Source organism: Arachis ipaensis, chromosome B1, assembly GCF_059453495.1.
Source record: "Arachis ipaensis isolate K30076 ecotype BB chromosome B1, ASM5945349v1, whole genome shotgun sequence".
In the NCBI taxonomy this organism is placed as follows: domain Eukaryota; kingdom Viridiplantae; phylum Streptophyta; class Magnoliopsida; order Fabales; family Fabaceae; genus Arachis; species Arachis ipaensis.
In genome coordinates, this window is record NC_142436.1 from 147,764,050 (window position 1) to 147,790,757 (window position 26,708).

At 36.7% G+C, this 26,708-nt stretch overlaps 1 pseudogene across 1 annotated transcript; it reads left to right on the forward strand.

Annotated features, from left to right (window-relative positions):
- Nucleotides 1–6,808: 6,808 nt before the first annotated feature.
- On the forward strand, nt 6,809–15,141 carry LOC107615155 (uncharacterized; annotated as a pseudogene). The gene is made up of 21 exons (XR_015902585.1): nt 6,809–7,577; nt 7,742–8,210; nt 8,312–8,397; nt 8,646–8,759; nt 8,891–9,079; nt 9,199–9,264; nt 9,376–9,432; nt 9,905–10,027; nt 10,106–10,222; nt 10,542–10,649; nt 10,744–10,879; nt 11,267–11,398; nt 11,798–11,974; nt 12,061–13,060; nt 13,154–13,392; nt 13,478–13,541; nt 13,658–13,896; nt 14,005–14,191; nt 14,323–14,548; nt 14,646–14,801; nt 14,911–15,141. The product of XR_015902585.1 is annotated as an uncharacterized LOC107615155 (transcript).
- Nucleotides 15,142–26,708: the final 11,567 nt, after the last annotated feature.

Below are 26,708 nucleotides of genomic sequence, written 5' to 3' on the forward strand. Positions count from 1 at the left end.
AGTAACTCCACATCAGCTTTTACGTCATAAACAGTAAATAGGAACTCAAAGCATCCCTCTCTTCTCCATTAGGAGGAACTAACGTTAGACCCTGTTGTGGTCCCACTTAATTAATCAATTAAAATACTTAAAATTAATGTAATTAATTTTTTTCAATAATATAATTTAAATTTATAAATTTAAAAATAATTCACTATTAAAAGATATTAATATTAAATAAATTCATATATAACAATAATACACAATATATAATTTGGGATTACACTAATTTGTAAAATTAATTAATACAAAAAAAACATAATTAAACTCTATAGTTGACGACAAACATTGTGAAATTGCCATATGTGTTCAATCAAGTCCTCTTTCAATAAATAATTAATATAAATTATTAATTAAATAAAAATTTAATTATTTAATCTAATTAATTATTTTAATTATTAATAAATTAATTATGATTTAATTATTATTTAAATAATTAATATAAATTATTAATTAAATAAAAATATAATTATTTAATATAATTAATTATTATAATTATTTAATATAATTAATTAAAATTTTATATAATTATTTATTTAAATAATAACTTGCCATTTAGCAAGTTATTATTGGCCATCTCAAAGTTCCCATTCAGAGGGCCTGGTTCCTCTTGAAAATCGTGTGGGAACTTTCTCCTCTTTTCCTCCAACGGTTAAGACTTCTCTCCGTCAGAAAAAGTGAAATTGGCACTCATGCATTGGAGTTACTCTAAGAGGGGACCTTGTATATTGTAGGCCCCATGTTCGAATCTTTCATCAAGCTTTTTACTAATTTCTAATTTCTGGATAGCGGAGCTCCTACGGATATAAGGATGAAAAAATCACATGGTTGAAATAGTCACGGGGATGGATTTTAGACACATATCCCAATTTCATTATATCGGCACCGGCCAACAAAGCCTGTGCAGTCCATTTAGGCAGCTTATTAGCATTGTTCTTGAGCTTAGTGGCCAACACAGCTACCCTTTGAGTCTCCAACTTCTGCCTCCAATCGACACCGGAATACTTGGATCAAAATCATCCAAAGCATTCAAAGTAAGGAAAGACTTGTTCTTATTCAGCTCAAGAAGACCATGCACTTCACATCTCGCCACGAGATGCATATCAAATCGAGCTTCCACCTTCTATACCTATACGCCACAGAAGCAACTTCCTCGCCCTCGTTAGCAAAAGGATTAGGCTCATCGAAACTCACCTTGTTTCCGTCCCTAACAAGAACCTGTTGAATTTTGAAAAATTCATATTGTCATCGAAATTCAATTACTTTCAATTGATTGAATAATTAATTAACACGATTTTTTTAAGTTTTACAATTGTAACATTAAAGGATTAAAAAATTTATTGATTCGCATTGTCAAAATATTCATAAAAATCACAATTGATAGAAGATCTATTTTGTTATTATTTTTTGTTTTTAATTGTTAATAAACATAATAAATAAATAATAAAATAATAATTTATAAAATATTAAATTACACAGTTGATCCCTGTTAGATAATTAAATCAAGAATATTCGAGAGAGTAGTACAACTACACCATACTATAATTATCATGAAATTACAAGTTACAAAAATTATAAGTGATGAAACTAGAAGCTAGAAGAATTACAAGTCAGACTTTATCTTCTAGTCAAAATTAGAGGCTACAAATCACGTTGGAAGAATCATGAACAAGTTGCACTCATCACCTCCATACTAGAAGAATGATGAATCATGAATTGAAAGTTTCAAGATTGATGACTAAGAATTTGAAGCAAAATTAAACAAGAAATTTGATTAGTCAAAGTTTCTACTTGTTTCTTGAATCACTACAACTAGTGTTTAGCTGTTATAAAAATTACTATTTTATTATGAAGGTTTGTCTATAAAAAGGCTTCATATGTATGTTGTTAATCATCTCTCCATGAATCAAAATACTTAATGTTTGTTTCAAAAATCTTCCCTTATATTCTTATGATTGTTAGTAAGTTTGAGTGATGAAAAATATGGTAGTGCTATTTATGTGAGTGAGTGATCTTGGGGCTAATTAAGTTGTGGATATTATACTAACAATCCCTATGCTTTTAGTGAAATTGCAAATTGGTCGTTTGTAATTTGGTTCCTAAAGAGAATTAAAATTTGCAATTTAGTCCCACAGTTCAAAAAGTGTTTGATTTAACAGAATATTCTCAACATATTCTCTATTTTAAACATATGAACTGCACATGTTTGACAATAGGGACCAATTTGTAATTTTAGTGAAGGTATAGGGACCAACCGTGTAATTTAACCATTTGAAAATGACCAAAAACTTTATAGGCTATCTAAACCCACCCGCCCCTCCCCAATTCTCTCACTCTCACCTTCTCACTTTTCAAAATGGCACCCCAACTCCAACGCTCTCTGTCTCTCACCTTTGCTCACCATCGTCGTGCTTCTTGCTGTCTATAGTCAGCACAGTAGGCAGAATCAGCACTCTCAGCACAGTCGGCACTCTCAACATAATTAGCCCACACCGTACATTTCGCCTTGACAAGAATGTGTTGAGTTTCCGTTGATCCCATTGCAGATTTCCGTTGACGGTCATGGAGATGAACAAATACAGCAATGAGACAACGCTGGTTTGGGTGGTCATCCAGATCTTAGCACTATGCCTTCACCGTCAGAGTTGGATGATCCACATTGGGCATCAGTAGATATGGCCACTGGTATGCGGGGTCCTGCTTCTGATCACACGTTAGGGCGGGCGTCCTGTGATAGTGGTTTCATCGAGCCGCATGCGACTTTTGAGGTTGTTGACGAGTACAACCCCGGTGCATCTGCTCCGGCAGAGTCAGGTGGGTCGGCCACTCCGGCTATCGATGACCCAGTCCGAGGTCATCCGTATGACCTACAAACGAAACAAAATCCACCTGATAGGCTTACTTTGTCACGGTTTGGTCAGGGCAAGATGAGTAAGGGACTGAACTGGTTGGTTCGAAAAAAGTGAGCAGTGGTTTAGTATGTTTAGTATGGTTTTAGAATTCCGTGAATGTAACTCTTAATTAATCCTGTGTATGGTTTTAGAATCTAGTATGGTTTTAGATTTAAGTGAATGTAATTCTTAGTTAATCTTTTGTATGTTTAACTCACAAGGTATTAGATGATAATATTAACCTAACAATATAAACACGACGAACGAGAAAAACATGAATGGATAAGCCTAAATATAAAAATACAAACACGATGAACATCAAAATCATAAAATTAACCTAAACATAAAAACACAAAGACCAACAAAGATCGAGGACCATCATCGTCACCAGCACCACTCGGTCCACCATCGTCACCAGCACCACTCGGTCCAGCACGCTCAGGACATCAACTCTGACTATGACCCTGTCTACCACAGAGGCGGCATATCCGGGGACCATGCATGTCGCGTAAATTCATTTCATTCAGGTATCGGGTCAATTTGGGACGACCTTTCGACGTGCGCTTCAAGGCGGAATTAACAACCAACACGGGTCCCTGATAAGCAGGCTATGTCTCTGCATCGCCTAATGGTACGAACTCAAATCTGTAGACCTTACGAACCTCTGTCATCTTGTAAACATCATGCATATACAGTTGCCCGTCGAGTCGCTGTTGGCACAACAAGCAATAACATGTCGACATGGTAGTCATTCCACTTGAAAGTGCCCATAGTCACACGTCCGCCGCGTAAGATCAACTACCAACACCTTTCCATTAGGCATTTCACGCACCTCAAACACCTTGTTTCGTCTATCAAACCGGTGCACAACTATATTTCCAACACGTTGCATATTTGCTTCTATCTGCTGTTGTGAAAATACAGAGTAAGTAAATCTAGTACGCTTGCGCTTGTGACTCTCGGCACTCTTCCTCATAAATATTTCGTTTAACTGATAATACGTTGCTCGAACGAGTGCCAACACACAGAGGTTTCGGGCACCCGTCAACACTGAATTAATGTACTCCACACGGTTCGTCATCATATGGCCCCATCAATGACCCTAATCAAATGCCAATACCAGTGTCTAAGTCCAATGGCATCGCAGCACCGGACATATGCCTCGCCTCGCTCTTCCAACCTCTTATAGTTGATGTTGTACTCCTCCACCGTCCTTGAATACCCTATGTTGACAACAAGTTTTTACAAGTACGGGACTTTGAATGCCCTTAAGAAGTTGCTACCGATGTGCCTTATACAGAACATCCACCATGGTCTTGGAGGTTGCCAGTCACTACTGGAACGATTTACTGCTGCCCGGATTGACTCATGTCGGTCTAAGATCATATCCACACCGTCTTTTCTAACAACATGCCTTTGTAGATTTTTGAGAAAGAAGTGCCATGCATTAGCTGTCTCCCCCTCCACTAGGGAAAAGGTGATAGGCACAATGTTTTGGTTTCCATCTTGTGCAACAACAATCAGAAGTGTACCTTTGTATTTTTCATATAGGTATGTGCCATCAACCTGAACTAGAGGCTTGTAATGCTTGAACGCCTTAATGCATGGATTGAAACTCCAAAATACGCGGTGAAGTATTCTGACATCGTCTGCCTCCTCACTCTCGTTATACAGGGGTCGTGTTTTTATTTGGACAATTGAGCTAGACATCTTCTGAACCATGACCGAGAGTCACCATGGCAAAGCTTGGTAAGAATTCTCCCAACCACCAAAAACTTTGGCTATGGACTTCTGCTTTGCCAACCAAGACTTTTGGTAACTAATGGTGTAGTTGAACCTTGATTGAACTTCCGCAATTATAGATTTAACGTTGATGGATAGGTTAGTCTCTACCAATAGCCTTATAGCCTCAGCAACTGTGTTTGAGTCTAACATGGAATGATCTTGTAAAATCATTTCCATGGTGCACGTGTGCCTATCGTTGTATCTCGGTATCTCCCAACAATCTTTTTTCCGTATCAAGCTGGCTCGGATAAGCCAGTCGCACCCACGTCCATACGTCTTGTATTTTGCATAGAATGTCTGTGGTTCGGACTCAAAAACATTGTAGTTGACTCCTCTAAAGATAGTGTAACTTCTGATTGCTGCGACGACAGACTTTCTAGAACTATACTCCATTCCGATCTTGAACTCTTCGTCCTCAGGGTCAGCAACACCTACAGAAAGCAGAAATCATTATTCATTGATCCATCCAAAATATAAAAACACAAAAACGTATTATTCACTCATCACGTACCTATGTTTGCGTATTCCAAAAATTCCGGTGCATTCATGGCGTTAAAATCCAAGTTACGCATAAAAGGTGGGACGTTCATCGGTTGACTAACTGCAGGATGAACCACTACATTCTCTGCTGCTGCCTCGACTCCCACATCACCATCCTCATCTTCGTCGCCGGCTTCATAAGTGATTTCGAAGTCCTCTTTGCTATCACTATTCATTCCTTTATATCTAAATCATTTTGAATCCCATCTACCTCTACGTTTTCAAACTCAACATACAGCTCAATTTGTGACTGTCGCATCTGAGTCTGCCAGTGAATTTAGAACATATTCTGCATACTCGCTTTGTCAATGATCGGCATAATATCGAACTGTATTAGATCACCAAAAACTATAACTGAATTCTGGTACAAAATACTGCTCACTCTCCTCAACATACCGTTCTCCATACTTTGACAGAGATCGTTCTGAAACTCCATCAACGTCATGGTGCATGGAACCACAAACGAAAATGGATTTTGACACACAAACCTCACTCCTTCATGAGTATTTTGTATAATCTCACCGTTGTGATACACTGCCAAGTTTGTGGTACCCTCAATTATACTAGCAACACAATCAAAGAACACTCTTCCTCGCAATGAAAATAATACCAGCTTTGCCTTATATAGAGGGGAGCACTCAACACGCCCCCCACGTGTTGATTCATCAGCCAATGACAGTTTGCTGCGTGTAATACGCCTCCCCCCCATGTGCTGCAATCTCATGCAACCAGACTTCGCCACGTGACAATCATGTTCCTCACGTGCTGCATTCAACACGTCTCCCGCGTGTTGAAGCTTTCATGTGACACCCCACCAATTTGTAAATATAGTTACTGCACCCATTTCTAACTAAAACACTAATAATAAATCCATAATCAAATTTTTTACCCTTTTAACTACGTTACAATATTCTTTATCTAGTTTTTTTCTTCGTATTTTCTATTTAATAATCATATTTATATCTTTAAATTAATTATCATTTACTTTTAATCAAAATATTTTAACGAATATAAAAAACAGTTAAAAATTAATGAGCTGCGAAAATTTCTTATTGGTTTTTTCAACTAATCCAAAGGTAAAACAAAAAAAATGAAGTTATTTTATAAAATAAAAATCGTATTAGGTCTGTCTATTAATTACTGTTTGTTTAACTAATTATGAAATAGAAATAACAGAACGCGCAAATTGATGCTTCTCTCTACCACACTATTATTAGCCTATAGCTCTATATGCATTACTTGCTGTATGTACAAGGCGAAATTCAAACTCTAATACTTATTTAAACAGATTAGTGAATTAACCACTAGACCAACTCAATTTAGTTTATATGCACTACTATTTTTACAGCATTTGACTCCATTAGCATGCCACAAAATATTTATTGGGCCGACTCTATCTCCAATTCAGCCCAGATAGGCCCAATTTATCCACATCATTACTGGGCTTAAAAGATGAACGGCTACCACCAGAATCCTCCTCCTCCAACGGCTACCACCAGAATTTACCCGCCTTCAGTCGCGATTTTAAATTCAAAACTCAAAAAGCAATAAAAGATCGAACCTAACGGAACCTTCTTTCATTTTCACATTTTCCAGTTTCCGACAATGGATGGCGACGAAGCTCCTTTTCCATCTCCGTTCCCTCGCCAATCTTCATCCTCACTGCTGAACGACATCACCAACTTCAGAACCCCCAAACGCCCCTCCGTCAACCCTACCGTCGAAACTCCAAACACCAAATTCTTCACTGCCTCCAAATTAACCCCTCGCTTCTCCTCCTCCTCCGCCTCTGCTTCCCGTCGTCGCCCCTCCCTTGCTCCTCCCACGAAGAAATCAGTAGCCGCCGCAGCCAGGAAGCTCAAGGCCTTCCAAGTTGAGCAGGCACAATCTTCCAGAAAGGCCCAAGTCAAGAAGGAGCAGTCCCTTAAATCCCTAGCCAAATCCATCACCGTATGGCTCAACTTCCTCCTCCAAAACCCAGCCTCCTGCGGTTGCGACTTGTCCATCGCCGGTGTCCCCGTAGGAGATGGAACTACCACCATGCCAGCCCCCAAGGGAAAGAGGGACAGTGGCCCTGGGATCTCGGTTGGGGTCGATTCATCTTGGCGAACTCCCAAGAGGCAGAGAAAGACATGGTCCAGGAACGAGTATCGTGCTGGCAATGAGAATGCCGCACTTGAGCTCCCAAATTTGGTGTTCTCTTCTTTGAGCGATTCTCTGAAAGATGTGTGCAGCTTTGAATATTTGAAGCAGCGAATGAGGGTTTATCTGAGCCTTGGGAGTTGTAAGGAGATTTTTGAAGTCATGAGTCTAGTCACAAAGGTTTGTTTTATCAGCTAGCTCTTGATTATAGTTGTTGTGAACTTCAAATAAACTAATAGAAACACACTAGAAAGGGGATAATTAACTGAACTTCAAATGAAGTAGGCTCTGAATGAAAAGCAAATGAGCTTTGTCTGAATTTCCTCTGCTTCTTTGTTTCTCAGACAATTGATGGCGAAAGGCTGAGCATGAAGGCACATTGCCCTATAGTAACGGATGTTGGGTTGAAAAATAAGGCCATAGGAATCCTTATGTGTTATAATCCAATTTGGCTGCGAATTGGACTGTATATAATTTTCGGTGGTGATTCCTTGCTGTCAAGTGAAGATGTTGATTCTGATCAAGATGTCAAGTATCTGAAAATGCTCATTGACAAGCTATTCTTTTCACATGAGGGTCTAGCTAAAGCATTCTCTTATAACAAAATGGTTGAAGGCGTGTATAGGGCAAGGTACTATGAGAATTTGGGGAATGTCATTTTGAAGCGGATACTACTCCTTGTGCTTGTCTTGGATAAAGCTAAATGTCAAAGTTGCCTCCCGCTTGAGTATGGCATTGACGGATTAGATGGGGGTTCCCCTTTATTATTCAGAGCAGAGTCTTGGATTAGATCGAGTAGTCAACTGATTCATGGCAAGTCCTCTTGGATGCTTTGGTTGCATTTTCTATTGATATATCTGTAACGGGCGTTTTCATTGTAGGTTGACCTTTCTCTCTTTTTGGTTGGAAATTAGAATTTCTATCATCTGATGTAATGCATGGAGAAGGAAACCTTTTAGCACACTTGTTGATTTTAGGTTACAAAGTATCTCATCAACAGGTGAGATATTCTTCCAAGTGCTATGCTTTTTTGTCTGATTGTGAAGTTGTCTGCTACTGGGATTGTGTATGTGCGGGCACTTGCACTTCCACCTGCATGGGGGCAACATCATTTGGGTGCATTATATGATTATAATAGATGCAGCACTTTAATCTTTTGGGACCACAACTGATTAGTGTGATTATGGTTGTTATATTGACTTCAAGATGTGTTATTTTGTTTTATCTGACTGCTCTGTGATTTTGTAGGGTCATCTTGTTGGATATGATTTCAGTGTCAGAGATTTATTCGTTGATCTCCAAGATGGAGTGAAACTGTGTCGGGCTATTCAGCTCTTGCAACATAATCCCTCTATCCTGATGGTTAGTCAGATTTAATTTTACTCACTCTATATGTTGGAAATTGTATTGGCTTATTTGAAACTTCCAATGCCGTTGCTCTATGGATAATGCCATTGGTTATGAATAATGATGCATCATCATTGTATTGACAGAAAATTGTAGTTCCCTCAGATACTCGTAAGAAAAATTTAGCAAACTGTGTTCTTGCCCTTCAATATCTTAAACAAGCTAGTGTGTCCCTACATGATGAAGATGGCATGATGATTTTAGCCGATGACATTGTTAGTGGTGATAAAGAACTTACACTTTCCTTGCTCTGGAATATGTTTGTTCACTTGCAGGTAGCAGTTCTATTATACCTGGTTCATTAAATTTCCATAATTTTATTTGCTGAGAATTTACAACTATGAAAGTCTAAACTAAAACAGCAATGTAATTTTCCATGTCATATGGCATGCAGCTACCGCTTTTGGTTGACAAAACAAGTTTGGTGGGGGAAATTTCCAAAATTCGAGGAATCGGCATGGTATCAGTTTCATGTTTTGAATTTGTTATCAACTAGCATTTCTTTGCTGCATTTATCTTTTAAGCTGATGTTTAATTATTCTTAAGATTTTATTATTACTTCATGTCCCAGGATCTCATAAACAGTGCAAATTCGACTTCTCTGGAGATGCTATTGAATTGGATTCAGGTACCATCATAGGATACCTTCATATATCCTATATAATTTTGTTTGGAAACCGAATGGGAGACTCCTACTCTCTATTTAACCATTTTTCTTGGCTTCATGCTTTTTTCTACTAATTATTACACCATTCAAAACTACAGTATCATATGAGAACTCGTAGGGACTGATTAGAGAAAGGGGCGGCAATTTTCTAGATTCATTACATTTTGGTTATCTTGTTCACAAGTTCATCCGGTAATATTTCATCAGTGGATATAGACTGATAAATGACATTGTGTTGGTTTGGTGTGTATGCTTTAAAGAAATTTATTTTGTGATACTTGGTCTGCCACACTATGTTTCATATATATTTCTATCCCCTTGCATGAGAATCAGATCATGCAATTGAACTTTGTGAGATGGTGATATACACTTAAATAATAATGTTTAATTTTGATATATTCGAATTCACCTTGTCTCAATTTTTTTTCTGCAGGCCGTTTGTGAAAATTATGGTTGTGGAATTGACAGTTTTCATTCCCTTGTTGATGGCAAAGCTATCTGGTGCTTACTTGATTATTACTTCCAGAAGAAATTCCATAATTCCTGCTCATTGAAGGTCTTGAACATGTTTAGGTTGCTGCGGAACATGGTGTGATCTTTTCTTCATTAAGTTGATATTTTATGCTTTTTGCAGGAAGTTAATATGAAAAGTAACAAGGCATCAGTAATGTCAGTTGATGAATACTCAGATGCATTGTACAATTTTATATTATCCCAGAAGTTGACTACAATACTTGGGAATTTTCCAGAGGTAATAGTACCCTAATTTATAACACATTGAAAACCCCATTCAGCTGGCATCAATAAAAACTTATATATTCTTATTCTATAATTGTCTTACATTTACTTTGCAAGTTCATGTAATAAAAATTTGCCCAAAGGACTCCCTTTTGTGAGGGTCAAAGATTCAGCTTTTGCATATCTAACATTAGATGGATAACTTTGGTATCTAAAAATCCACAAATATTGTGATAGTCTAACCTCAAGGGGAAAAAGTTTACTTATTCATGCATGAATATTAACTGTAGACCAGAAGGTGATATAAGCAATTTGGGAATTTTATTCTACAGGTACTTCAGATAAGTGAGCTACTTCAATATAATGGTGCTCGCAGTGATCGAAGTGTGGTGATATTGTTGGTCTTCCTAGCAAGCCAATTATTTGTCAAGAAAAATGTGGTAAAATGGACAACGATTATGGATCTTATTATTGTTGTTCTCTGGGATTTGTCAAAGTGATGTATTCCTTTTCCCTTTCTTTGTTTCTTTCCAGGATCAATTAAATTTCCATAAGCTCCTAGGCTATGATTGCCAAAGTGCAAACCGCAGACATTTGAGGATGGTGCAGTGCCTTTCAAGTTCTGAATCAGTACAAAATCCAGATGATTCATATGTACAAGGCAATGAAGGTTTCTTGTTTTCTCTCTAATTGTGTGACCTTTTTGTTTGTATGCTTTGGATTTATTTATATTTCTTGTTTTGTATAAATAAACTACTAATGGAACAATCCATAGGATAGATGTATAAGTTGGATTCACACAACTCTAGTATCAAGAATAGAGGTAAGAAAATAAGATCAACTAATGTTAAATAGGCTTCATCTTTAAAGTATAGATGATCCTCCGATTTGTAGTTCTTTCATTGCATGTTAGTTGGCTGAGTAAGAAACAGTGTCCAAAGCAATTTTAGAACCTTATTGAAGATATTAATATTTACTTATCTTTCTTTATTCTGTGGTGGTTGTTTATTGTATTTTATATAAATTTTTGATCAAATTATTGTGATTATCATGATAGATGCTGCAAGAAAATTCAAGGCCATCCAGGCTTGGTGGCAGGATATGGCTGAAAGAAACTGTATCAGGAAACCAGATTTTTCTAATTTGCAGAGATCCAGGACCATTGAATCTGGCACTGATACTAAAAGGGGTAACGAACATGACTACACGGTTCTTTACGTTGCTACTATGTCACCATTCATACGTTTACTGCTATTGTAACACTCAAAAGGTTCATTAGTTCGTTACTTCATAGATACTTGTTCCTGAAATTTCTCAGAAATGGTAATGGTAGTTCATTCATCATCCTTTCCTTAAATGCTGATTCAATTTCGTTGGAATTGAAGAAGGCTTAGAAACTTAGGCTAAAACCTTTTTTTGGACTGGGAAAGTATAGACTTCTTTGATTTGAGTGTTTGACATGGAAAGCATAGTTAGTTCATTTCCACTTTTGCACATTGTTGCTTGTTCACCTGTTCTATTTTCTTGCAACGCATGTCTTCTTGATGTGTCTTTTCTCTTGGTGACAATCGCTACTCAATATTTTCAGAATATGCTGCAAAAGTAATACAATCACGTTTCCGGGGATTTATCACTCGTAGTAAGTTTCACACGATGATAAATGCTGTCACCTTTTTGCAATCGGTTTTCAGAGCATGGATGAGGGCAAGGCAGGAGTTGGTCTGTGTGGCATACACCACCAGTCAAGCCTGTGACTTTTCATGTGGTATATGCTTTATCAACTAGTATCAAACATTTATTTGTATTTTGGCCAGTCACTTATTGGTGTTTTATCCTTGTTCACTCTGGCAGACGTATTGAGGCATTCTCAAACGTATAGGAGATATGCCATGCTTTTTGTTCATAGGCATTCTTTAGTGAGGCTGAAGAGATCTGCAAAGCTAATACAGCAAGCTGTGAGGAGTTGGCTCTATTGCAGGCAGCAGCAAGGATGCAGTAGATGTCCTTCTGTCAGGACACTAGATCCTGTGACTGCTGCCATTACTATTCAGAAATTTGTCCGTGGTTGGATGGCACGATATAGATATATTTTTGAGCTTGATCTAAAAGAGAAAGCTATGAATTTAGCCCAACAGAACATTACACTTGATCTTCATACAAATGCAGCTGTTACTATTCAGCTTGCTTGGAAGAATTACAGATGCTGCAAGTCAACCTGCCAGAAGCAGCATCTTCTTGCAACTAAAATTCAAAGTAATTTCCGTAGGTGGTTTTTAAGAAAAAGATTTTTAAATCATGTTAAAGCTACCATAAAAGTTCAATCTTATTTCCGAATGTGGAGATGTGTGAAGGCTTTACAGCACTTAAAAGTCACATCAAGAGCAGCTACTTTCATTCAGGCATTCTTGCGTGGATGGATTGCACGGAAAGAAGCTTGTGCACGCAAGAATCACATTGTTGACATTCAAGTAAGACATTGGCTCATATTCTTTTGATTATGCCTGGTTTTAATTTGAACGGCTTTCTAGTTTGGTGCAGGGCAGAGAATGCATAGCATTATTGTGTGAAATTGCTATTCTTGTGATTTTTCTGAATTTTGGATAAATGTCATGTGTTTTGTGGTGGTGGTGTTGAATATTTTATTAACTTCTACTTTCTTTGAATAATTATAGAGGCATTGCCGGTTGTTGGCTGGTGAAACGGGACTTCTTGCTCAAAAGAGATGCTGCAGTGAAGATCCAGTGTATTATACGAAGCATGGCATGCCAAAAGGTTCTCAATTGTCAAAAAGATGCTGTGTTGGAGATCCAGCGTTTTATCAGGGGGGATTTAGCTTGAAATCGGCTATTAGGTTACTAATGCATGTTTTGTGTAGCTAATTTTTGCTGGATTTAGTTGTAGTTTGGCATTTACTTACTGTACTATCTCTCTTCTGATGATATAGGTGGTGCTTCTACATTACGTGCTCTCATTCCTATTAGTTGCATTTCAAGACCGGTTGGAGTTTGTAGTTTTCAACTTGAACTACTGTTGTCTTCAGTTGTGAAATTGCAGCGGTGGTGGAAGCGTCTCTTGTTCCATAAATTGGCAAATAAGTATGCCATGATTATCCAGTCCTGTGCTCGTGGGTGGATGGCCAGGAGAAAAGCCAATATTTACAGATACCAAATTGTTGTTGTCCAAGTATGGTATTCTGTCTGTTTATTTATGTGTTTGGTTTCCTTTTGTATGTGTTTAATGTGTGTTACTACGTGCTTGAGTTTTCCAGGAAGATGCTGCAGTGGAGATCCAGAGATTTGTTAGGGGGCATATAACTAGAAATCGGCTGTTAGGTAATCAGTTGACAAATTACTAGTGTTTTTTACTCTCTCTCTAGTTAAAGCTAGTAGTTACTTGATAGAGTTGTTTAACATTTTCATACTTCTCTTCTCTTGTTATTACAATGCAGGGTGTGCTTCCAGTCTACGTGCAGCTATTCCTGTTGATTCCATTTCAAGTCCAGTTGGCTGTTGCAGTATTCAACTTAAACTGTTCTTGTTTTCTGTTGTGAAATTGCAACGATGGTGGAAAAGGTTCTTGACACAAAAAAATATGACCAACTCTGCCATTACCATTCAATCTTGCATTCGTGGATGGATAGCCATGCGAAAGGCCGTTCTTCATAGACACCAAATTGTTGTCATCCAAGTATGGTAGCATCTTAATTGTTACCAACAATGTTTATCATTTTTCAATTAATTTGTTCTGATTTATTCATGTTTCTTTCCTCTTTTTAAAAAATTACAATTTTTGTAGTCCCACTGGAAAGGTTACCTTGCACGTAGAGAGTCAAAGCAACTACTTGATTTGCGGTTGAGAATGAAAGAGTCTGCCAGAAATGTAGATGATAGCAAGCGTCTCATAAATAGACTATTGGCAGCGCTTTCAGAGCTACTTAACATGAAAAGTCTTAATGATGTCCTGCATACTTGTTCTACATTAGGTGAGTGCTACATGTGAAAAGTTTACAATATATATAGGGCAACACAAATGTTATAAGAGCCCAATTACTTCATTGCTTTTAAAATTTTACATTCTTGTTTCGTTGTTGATTCATGTATGTGTCATTCACAGATATGGCCACAGAACATTCTCAGAAATGCTGTGAAGAACTTGTGGCTGCAGGTGCAATTGACACCTTGTTGGGGCTTATCCGATCAGTCAGCAGGAGTATACCTGATCAGGAGGTTCTAAAACATGCTCTCTCAACTCTACGAAATCTTGGGCGCTACCCTCATCTACTGGAAGTGCTGATCCAAACACACAACTCTGTACAAATAATTGTCATGGAGTTACTAAGGTTTCAATCCTCAAAAGTTTCTAGGCTTTCGAAATCTGTTCTAGGATTATACTTGCCGTTTCTTAGTGTATAATATAACTTGTGTAACACGTTCCAGGAATAAGGAGGAGGGATACTTCATTGCCTCTGAACTTATGAAGAAGATTTGTTCAACTCATTCTGGGGTTCAAGCCGTATTCAAGTCCCCAGCCCTCCTTAAACGACTGCACAACCTCGTTGATGAGCTTAAAAGAAAGGCAGTTTACGAGAAAAGGTGTTGTTAAAGTCAGGATATTGAAAAAATAATAATTGCATGCTAATCTGATTTTAGAGAAATAGTTCAATTCAATTAGTTACATGTTATTTTGTTTTGTGAAATGCAGAAATGGTAGAAGTGCTAGTGCAGTTATGAAAGATAACAGAGAGAGGAGATTGAAGGAAGCTGCTGAGATTCTGAAACTGATAGCACGAGCCTAAAGTTCCTTAAATGTTGTTTTTATTAATGTGCAACAAGTCAAGCATTTGTTGGCTTTCATTAACATCTTTTTGTACGGTTTAGGATTGCGCCTTGTTGATATCGTAATATTCTTCATGATTGTAGTAGAATGGGTTTAAAAACGCGTTAATAGCTGTTATTAAGCGTGCGATGTGTTATATAATAGAATATAGAATATTAATCAAGCGTTTTTAGTGCTGTTTAGACCATCTCCAGTAGGGAACTCATCCCAGTTCTTGTTTATGGCCCACCTGTCATAAAAAGTAACTCCACATCAGCTTTTGCGTCATAAACAATAAATAGGAACTCAAAGCATCTTTTTTCTCCATTAGGAGGAACTAACTTTAGTCTCTATTGTGGTCCCACTTAATTAATTAATTAAAATACTTAAAATTAATATAATTAATTTTTTTCAATAATATTATTTAAATTTATAAATTTAAAAATAATTCATTATTAAAAAATATTAATATTAAATAAATTCATATATAATAATAATACACAATATATAATTCGAGATTATACTAATTTATAGTTTTGTGTTTACAACTGCTAATTTTAATAATATCATTAGCATTTTAAATTTTAAAAATAAAAATAACCAACTCAACTAAAAATTATTTTATAAGGTATAAAAATTAAATTTATTTTTTAATGTAAGTAAATTTAATTAATTATAATTTAATATAATAATATAAATAATATTCAATATTAATTATAATATAAATAATTAATTAAATAAAAATTTAATTATTTAATCTAATTAATTATTATTTAAATAATTAATATAAATTATTAATTAAATAAAAATATAATTATTTAATATAATTTTTATTATAATTATTATTAATTTAATTATTATTTAATTATTTAATTATTTTAGATTTTATATTATTATTTTTTTATAATAACTTGCCAAATGGCAAGTTGTTATTAGTTAATTTGAGTCCCTGCTTAGAGGGACTCCCTTACCTTGATCCTTGTGCGGGAACTCACTCCTTCTCTCCTCCAATGGTTAGAGTTCCTATATGTCAGAAAAAAGTCAAAGAGGAACTCACCATTGGAGGTGCTCTTAAGCGTAACGCTACCTGATGTCTTTTTCTTATATTCAGTGCGCGAAACACAACAGAATAGTGATGTATGGCTCAGTAAAAACGAATTGTTTTTAGTGTTGGTTTAGAAGTCATTAAGTTAATAAAAAAATATTTTTTTAATAAAAAATATATTTTTTAATTTTTAATTTGTTTGACAAATTTTTAATAATAAAAATATAAAATAATATTATTATATTATTGTATTCAAATATAATTAATAAATAAATTTTTTTTGTATAAAATATTTAAATCTAAAATTAATTTTATTTTTTTAAAAATAATTTAAAAAAAATTATTAAAAGTTCACCTAAATAAATATTTAATGTTTACAGTTTTCTATTTCTTCTGCTTCGTTGACACAAGTTATCTTGTGGAAACATTCATAAAAGTATAAGACACAATTTATGTTTTGCCATTCACTTTGTATAATCTAACACACTAGAGGACAAAAATGCGGGAATTATAAGGAAAACAAAAATTTTAAACATTTGATTTGAACTTTTGAAAGGGCTAGACAATACAGAACGGTATCCAAAATAAGTTAGAAAGAAAAAAAAAATTTCTATCTCAATTGTTTTTTTATGCAATAGTTAAAAAAAATTATTTTATTTCTTTTGTTTACACCTAAACTTTAAAAAAATAATTAAAAAAAATTTCATTCATAAAAATTAGGACAAATCACCTATAAATTAAGTTGGACAAAAAATTAGGTGAATCAACTCAACGAATAATCGTTACAGGGTTCAACTAAGAGGATATTTTTATGTAATTTGAATTAGTCTAATTCGAATTACACATGCACACATCCACTAATTCGAATCAACCTGATTCGAATTACATACACTAATTCGAATCAGGATGATTCGAATTACACACACAAACTCACATACTAGTTCGAATTAGACTGATTCGAACTAGTACCTGATATATTGACTCATAGTAATTAGAAACATGCTGATTAGAATTATGGAATATTTGCCAAAAATATTAAAAAAAATATTAGTGAAATATTTGCCAAAAATATTAGAAAAAATACTATATAATATAAAAAAATATACTACAAAAAATATAAAATTTTTTTTATAAGTATTAGTTGAACATGAATTCTTTTTTTTTTTTTAAAAGGAGAAGCTCAACACAACAAGTGGAGCATAGATATAACAAACAGACACAACTATAAAAAGGAGTACGTTATAAAACTACTAAATAATCCCCGCTGTCATCTTCGGCATTGCTATCAACAACAGAAGGGATCCACACCTATCCACTCCTTGTAGTGTATGGAGGACTGGTAGATGATCTCTTCAATCCCTTTTCCTTTATTTTGAAAAATCCGCTTATTCCTTTCCAGCCAAATGTTCCAGATAATGGTAAAGAAGCATACCATCCACCTCTTGCACTCCTGTTTACTAGTTGATAACTCAGTCCAACTTTGAAAATGCTCCTTTAGCGTTCCCGGGCACGACCATGGTCTTCCAACAAGAGAGAGCCAAGCACACCACACCTGCCAGGAGAATCCACAACCAAGAAATAAGTGGTATCCAGATTCAATACTTTCATTACACAACACACAGACAGTATCCTCCTGGTTAACCACTCCCAGCCGACTCAGCCTCTCCTTCGTATTAACCCTTCCAGTCAAGACAAACCATATGAACAATTCAACTCTAGATAGGACTAAACCTTTTCAAACTGTCCTAGTAAAGCTGTAGCTCGCTATATCCTCTGGAAGCATTTCCACCTGCATAGCCTGCACAAAGGAGTTAGTAGAAAATACACCTTGTTTATCAAATTTCCACACAACTCTGTCCTCCCTCCCATATACTAAATTAACCAGTCTTAATGTTTCATGCAACTGGTTGACTAAGTCTAACTCCCATTGGAATAGCACTCGCCTCCATTGGAAGTTCCATCTCCACTCTAACCCGTCCCAAAACCCACAATCCCCTATGACGGATCCTCTTTGGTTTGAAACTGAGAAAAGCCTTGGAAAAAGATCTTTTAGGGTCCCACCACGTAACCATAGATCCTCCCAGAACCGAGTTCCTCTTCCGTCACCAATCTCCATGGATAGTCCGTTGATCATTTTCTGTTTCAGTCGTTGATCCTTGAACTGTAACTGACATATATCCTTCCATGGCCCCCCCGGGTAGGTAACACCTGAGATGACAACATCACATTGGGGTTGAGGTTATTACATGAGCATACTACCTTCTTCCATAAGGGGCAATCTTCCTTCGAAAACCGCCACCACCACTTAAAGAGAAGAGCTGTGTTACGCACCATGGAATCACCAACACCTAGCCCTCCGAGCTTTTTGGGGGTCTGAACCACCTCCCACCTAACCATGGCCATACCAAGTCTACCATCCTCCTTACTCCATAGGAACCTTCTCTGTAGGGAGATCAGTTTTTCGGCAACAGCCTTTGGCATCTTATACAAACTCAAATAATAGACTGGCAGGCTATTCAAAACAGACTTAATCAGTACCAACTTACCAGCTTTACTTAGGGTCTTGGACTTCCACACGCTCAGTTTCTGCTCCACCTTGTCTATAATGGGCTTCCAAGTCTTCACCAATCTCGGGTTCGCTCCTAACTGAATCCCCAAGTATTTCACCGAAAGAGAGGCCACCTTACAGCCCAACACTCGAGACATACGTTGTATCCACTGGCTGTCACAATTTACAGGAATCAGGCTGGACTTATCAAAATTAATAGTCAGACCTGACATGAGCTCAAAGCAACGCAGGATCCTCTTGTAATTCTTTATGGTTTCTTCTTCCGGTGGACAGAACAGGACAGTATCATCCGCAAACTGAAGATGTGATAGCTCGACGTAATCTCTACCCACCAATAACGGCGAAAGTCGCCCATTTCTCACCACCTCCCTGAACATCCGATGCATGACTTCCGCAACAAGAACAAATAGGAACGGAGACAATGGATCCCCCTGTCGCAAGCCTCTTTCCATCTTGAATGGCTTTGATGGCGAACCATTTATCAACACTGACATACTGCTCGTACTTGCGCACTCCATAATCCAATTCCTCCATCTTTGGCCAAAACCCATCTTTTGCAGCACAAGATCCACAAAGCTCCATCTGACTTTATCATATGCTTTCTGGAAATCTAGATTTATTATTACCCCTTCCTTCTTCGTCGCTTTCATCCATTGAACAGTTTCGCAAGCAATAAGGGCCCCGTCATGAATCTTACGTCCTTTGACAAAGGCACTCTGAGTCTCACCAACCAGTCGTGGCATGATTGCTCGCATCCTCCTTACCAGTATTTTGGATATGACTTTATACACACAACCTACCATACTGATCGGTCTCAGGTCTTTAATTTCTTTTGCACCAGTGAACTTCGGGGCCAATGCCGCCCAGGTGAGGTTCGCATCTGCCGGTAGCTTGCAAGTCAAGAAAAAATTCATCACCGCCTCTGTGAAATCAGAGCCAATTTCAGCCCAACACCTCTTTATAAAGTTCATATTATAGCCATCACTGCCCGACGCCTTGCTTGATTCACAATCCCACACCGCTTCTTTAATCTCCTCAAGAGTCGGTTGCACCTCTAGAGCCAAAGCGTCATCTTCACCAATCATTTCCACCAGTCTGTTCCTGAATCCCACCAATGGAGTCGCTTTCTGATGATACAACTTCTTGTAAAAGTTTCTAATCGCAATCATGATACGAGCTTGGTTCCTTACCATTCTCCAATTAATGAGAAGCGCATCGATCCTGTTGTTTCTCCTTCTTGCGGAGGCTAGATTATGGAAATACCTTGTATTCTTATCAATATCCTTAGCATGTCTAGATCTCGACATCTGCTTCCAATGTAGCTCCTTCCTTACATACCACTTCTCACAGCAAGACACTAACGCTTTTCTTCTTGCCTCCAATGTTCCATCATAAACTCCCTCACCCACCATATCATCAATCTTCTTGATCTCTTCCTCAAACTTCAAAATTTTCTTATCCAGGTCCCCAAAATTTTCTTTATGCCATCTTCCAATAGGAGCTGTCATAGCCTTTAATTTTTTTGTGAACTGTGTCTCACTTAAACCTCTCCATTCATCTTTGACCATCCTCAGGAATCCTTCATGTGTAAACCACGAGTCAAGACTTCTGAAAGGCCTTGGACCATCTCTCTGTCTCACTCCTTCCACTATAATTGGGCAATGGTCAGACAAACCCCTTGGACCCCCACGTAACCGAATCTCTGGAAATTTTTCAATCCATTCCAAGCTAACCAAAACCCTATCGATATGACTGCACGAACTACCTCTGAACCAGGTGAACTTTCGGTCTGTAATCGGCAGGTCCACCAAATTCATGTCATTTATCCAACTCTTGAAGTCTTCAGCTGACAGGGATAAGCTAACTGCACCCCGTCTTTCTTCCACCTGTACAATCTCATTAAAATCCCCCATGAAACAGCAGGGAACCTGACATAGGCCGGCTATGTAGCTTAACTCCTCCCATACAACCAGTTTCTCTTGTCTAGAATGCTCCCCATATACCAGAATAAAAGCACAGTTAAAATTATATTGCAGCAGCTCCCCTTCAACATATATCCATCTCTCCCCTTTGTGGCTAATTCTTAATTTAAAAAAATCATCATCCCATATTAACAGCAACCCACCAGATGCACCCTTAGATTCCACAAAATCCCATCTCGCACAACTACTTCCCCAATTTTTTTGTACATCAAATTTAGTCACCACCTGTCTTTTCGTCTCCACCAGTCCTAGCATGCTTAATCTAAACTTCCTTTTCAAGTCCTTTATCATCCTCATCTTACCACCCCCCCTCAACCCCCTAATATTCCAAGATGTAAAAATCATTTCAATAAATTATTACACACCTTTTTGTATGGTTTGGGTCTGCTCCGCCTCGCTTTTGCTGTTTCTTTCGCCAACTTTTTTTTACGAGCAATTTCTTCGTTCTGTTGTTGAAGGATCGCCATAATGTCCTCTTCTTCGTCATACAGCACAGCTCCTGACTCCGTTGCTAGTTCCCAGGTTCTTTTATTTTCTATCATCTGGTCCTCCAATGTTAAATCTTCATTGTCACTGGCCTCTGCGTAATTGGCTTGAGTTTCGTCTTCCGGTTCGTCCTCATCTTCTTCATATCCGTCTGCTTCGTTAGGGACTGGAAAGTTGCTCTCCATATAAGCTTCCGTATCCCGCCCAGGCTCTCCGATCACTTCAGCATGTCCCTGATTGTGTTTGTCATCTTTCTTGCTTGCAACTTCTCCCTGCCCATCAGCCCCTTCTAGATGAGAATTCAAACTGTCTCCTCCCTCCTCCACCATACATCCCTTCAGCCTGGTTTCTCTTAGGCCGTCCGCCCGAGTCACGAGCCCACCACCACATCGGGAGCGATGGAGATCATCCGGCCGACCCTCGTGCCCTGCCTGTTTCACCGCGCAACGCTGGCTTCCTGCCTGGGTTATCCCCTTCTTCCAGCCAACGTCTCCCCTATTGCGGGCTGGTTGATTCTCAGTTTCTGAGATAGCTGCAGCGAGTTGTCCCTCATCAGATCCGGTTTGTGCTTCCCGAGGCGTTGGTGTCGCAGCCCCCAGGTCTCCTCGCTCTCCTGGTGCCGTTGTTTTCCCCTGCTTCACCCGGATCCCTTCCTCACGCCCAGAACTCTGTTTCGCTCCCTGCTGGATCGGACCAGGCCAGACCCGACCCGTGTACTCCTCAGCAGGCCCAAGTTCCTCACCCGCATCACAAGTCTTCTTGTTCCATTTGGGCCTCAGCTCTTCATGGCCCATCTCACTATTATTGCTTTTATAAACCATAAGGGCCTTCCTTGCTTGTAACCCCTTGTCTCGACTTGAGTCTTCCCTTCCTGGCCCATAATTGTTGCAGTCATAATTCCACGTAACAGTCATTTCAGAATCTACCTCATCATATCTCATAAAATCTGCCATGCCTTCATTATGACGTTTAATGGATTGATAAGTTGCCAACTTGGATTGATTGTGCCTTAAATTATCATAACTCCACTCATTCAAAATTGTTTCTGAATTTACCAATCTACCCTCGTCTTCAACCTCCTCACGCCTCACGTCGAGCACTTCTGCTGCCTGATCTGCACTGCTAGCCTTACCATCCTTCATTATTTCCACCTTGACATTTCCTCCACATGTTTCACATCCTACCTCCTTTACCAATATATCAAAGCCACTAGTGTCAATTGTGACATGGGCCTATTCTTTAATCACGTCCATTACGCATGTATCAATTTGTACACGGCCGACACTGAAGGAGGAGCACGATTCTGTGGCGTTATCACAACCAACCACCTCACCCCATTGACTGCCTATTCGTCCAAAAGTATCCACCGACCATGCATGTAGAGGTACCCCAAAACACTCTAGCCACACTCTCCGCGTTTCGCTTCTCTCTGACTCGTCCCATCTCCACACATTGTGAAACAACTGCAAAAGGCCATTCATATTGAAGGTGTATGCCTCTTCTGCATTCAAGAGGCTGTCAAAGGTCAACAGTGCTTTATACGCACCCATTTCTCTCACCTGGATCACATGGGGGAAGTTTCTCGCAACCGATGCCTTCAGCACTCTAAAATCAATCGCCTTCGTTGTTCCCCCAGCCAGGCTTCTCTGCAGCCAGACCAGATTTTCGCTCGCCACCTTTATTTCCACCTTCTTCGTCCACCCGTTGCCATGTGGATCTTTAGCTATAGTATCATTTGTGACAACCTTGTTGGGATTGTCCTTGTTTTTCTCAGTCACTCCTCTTTCTTCTGGCGTCTGTCTATCCATAGCGTTTCGAGTGTTAGCTCGTGGAGAGATCCTCTTCGCGTCTTTTACGTCGGACATTCTCCTATATTTAGCTTCCCCGACAAAGACAACTTTACCTCTCAATCTCATACGATTCATCTCTACGATAGCCTTCAAAGCCCCTCCTTTTGTGGTGTATCGTATGAACGCAAAGATGTATAGGCCACCATTCTTTTCTTTTCTCGATAAGTAGATGTCGTTTATACGTCCAGTCCAGTTAAACAATTCGAACAACTCTCTCCTCGATATGTCTGATGGGAGATTATCGACAAAAATTGAGAAGGACTCATTTTTCAATCGTCGATACTCCTCTCGATTCTAAACCCTAGGATCCTTGACCTGACCTATCGTTCTACCCTTCCCTGTGTTTCCCACCCACACTCGCTCTCTTCCTCTCTCTCTCATCTCTCTCAAAATATCTTAAAAACTTAAAAAAATAACTTAGTTGAACATGAATTCTATAGCATAAATCTAATCCATGCAATTATTTTAATACACCAACAATTATATCTATATGGAACTAATGCTAAATCGATTTCAATTAGTTCGATAATACGAGTCTATGAAAAAAAATTGCATTTTATAAAGTTTAAAAATTTTACATTACAAATTTTTATAGTACTCAATACTCATCGTAACAATATTTAATTTAATAATTGTTATTAAAATTTTAGTTGTACTCGTTACAAAATAAATAATTACAATATATAAATATAAAATGAATTGATCGATTTAAAAATAGGACAATCTAATAATATTGAAAGCCATTTAATTTAAAAACGTAATTTAAAAAATAAATCATTCACATACTTACATAATTATGAATTTATAATATGATAAATACTTCCCAAAAATTTATTCTAATGCTTGACTTCTAAATACCGAGTTATTTATTTAAATAGTTTAGTTTTTATCTAACCTAATATAATAAAATATGTTTATTTGTAACGAATACAACTAAAATTTTAATAACAATTATTAAATTAAACATTGTTACAATGAGTACTATAAAAATTTGTAATGTACTCGTTACTAACCTATCACATAATAAAAAATTTTAAACTTTATAAAATGCAATTTTTTTCATAGACTCGTATTATTGAAACTAATTGAATTCGATTTAGCATTGGCTCCATATAGATATAATTGTTGGTATATTAAAATAATTGTATGGATTAGATTTCTGCTATAGAATTCACGTTCAACTAATATTTATAAATTCTTTTTATATTTTTTGTAGTATATTTTTTATATTATATAGTATTTTTTAAAAATATTTTTAGCAAATATTTCACTAATATTTTTTCTAATATTTTTGGCAAATATTCCATAATTCGAATAAGCATGCTTCGAATTACTATGAGTCAATATACCGGGTACTAGTTCGAATAAGTCCAATTCGAACTAGTATGTGAGTTTGTGTGTGTAATTCGAATCATCCTGATTTGAATTAGTGGGTGTTAGGGGTGCACATGGGACCGGGTGAAGCCGGGTTCGCCGTGACCAGGAGTGAAGCTAGACAATATTTATCAGGGGGCCAATATTCTTTTTAGCTTTTTATTTTAACAAAAAAAGTTAAAAATAACAACTAAAACTTAAATTTTACTTTTTATAAGATAACTGAACATATTGTATATTAAAATAATTAAACACAAATATCTCAAAACTAATTTCAAATATTGTAAATATAAGTTGTTACATACTTGTTTTTAGAATCTTCAAATACTATTCAATTCTTTTTTAGACGTTTCCTGCAAAATTATTAAAAAAATGTATTATGCTTCAACCTTCATGTAAATAATTTAAATCACAACCATAACTTATGCAATAAAAAAATTAGTAACAATATTATTAGAGGTTGGTGTTGATGTAACAACATTAGAAACATTTTCACTCTTCTGGTTAGTCTTTTTGAAAAAAGTATCTATTATTTTCATCTTACTCATGATTCAACTAAATTTCTACAATTAAGAATTTACATAGATAATAAGATAAACATTATGCAACTTAACTAAAGTCAATTTATTTTATTTTTTGCAAATCAATAATATCACTGTCACAAACAATTAATAATAAAAAAAATTAAAAACAATACAAGAATAACATTATAATTACATGATTCAAAAACCTAAATTATTATTACAATATTATAAACTAGATAAATAAATAAATATATAAATTATTCATAAAAACAAATAAAATAAATAACTTACAAAAAAAAAAGAATGAAAGATGATAATGGAAAACTAAAGACTACTTGCTATTTTCTAAGTTGTAATGATAATGAAAATATGGAGTGATGTTTTGTTTTCTAATTGAAAGAAGAGGAAAGAATGGAAAAAGTGATTTGTTGACTTTTTGTTATTGCCTTTTAGATTCTTCACTTTTAATATGGATTGGGGCTTTTTTTAACCAAGTTTATAACCCACTATTTATAGCCCAAATAACACACTACTTTCTAAACCATTTTTTGAATGGAATTATGGATAGCATATATTTTTCAAAGGGGGAGGCCTACCTTTTTTTTTAGGGGGGCCACTCTTTAATTTTTTATTATTCTTGTAAACAAAATTTTTTTGGGGGGCACTGCCTCCCCTACTACCTAAGAAGCTTCGCCCCTGGCCGTGATCCGAATCCGACCCTAAATAATGATCGGGTCTATTTATGAGACCCTTACCCGACCCTAAACCCGATGAAATTGTGTTACTTCCGGGCCACACTTAAGTCGGGTCTAAACCGGGTGAAGTCCGGGTCTTGATCAACTTTATCACGACATCACCAAAAATTAGATTCTACATCTTTTGAACCTCTAAATTTTGGAAAATAATTATTCCATAACATTGCAACATTCACATAATAATAATTTAGAATCTAATAATAATAATTTAAAGTTTCATAATAATAATTATATCAATTACACATTAAACATTCAAAGTTCAAAAAACAATTAAAACAAAGTTAACAACCAACACAAGATTAACATAATAATAATAATTTATAGTGTCATACCAACCAATAACAACAAAATATTAAGTAACAAACAACAACACGGGTCCAACGGGTCGGGACCAGGTGACTCGAGACTTGGCTCGAACCCGATTTAATAAATAACCAGGGCCATCTATTGAAACCTCGGGTTTGACCGGGTCATAACGAAGTCGGGCCAAATTAGCCCCGAAGTCATCGGGCCCGGTCCGGGTCTTCGGGCCGGACCGAGTCTTGTGCACCCCTAGTGGATGTGTGCGTGTGTGTAATTCGAATAAGTTTGATTCGAATTACATTGAATGTATAATTCGAATTAGCCTAATTCGAATTACATGAAAATGTGCTTCTGGTTGATTCATGTATCGATTTTCAATTTGGCTGATTTGTGAAATTTTGTTTTGGCTTTGGCTTATTAACGCGTTTTACCCTAAAAATTAATTCAAAAAAAAATAACAAAAAATTTTTAAATAATTTTTTAATAGATCAACCTAAGAATGAGATAAATCTTTTTAAATATCTAATTTGAATTTAAATTTTTTAAAATAATTTAATTTAAATCAGATTTAGTCTTTATTGGATTAGACTAGATTTAATTTAAATTTAAACTCTCTAAAAATACTACTAAACAAATTAAAATTAAATCAAATCTTTTAATAAATCTTAACAACAAAATAAACTAAATATAGACTAAAAAATCTTCCTAAATACGTGTAAACTAGATCTCGAAAAAACATTCATAAAATACAATTACGTTTTGCACTTTATCTTAAAGTTTGTTTACATAAAATAAA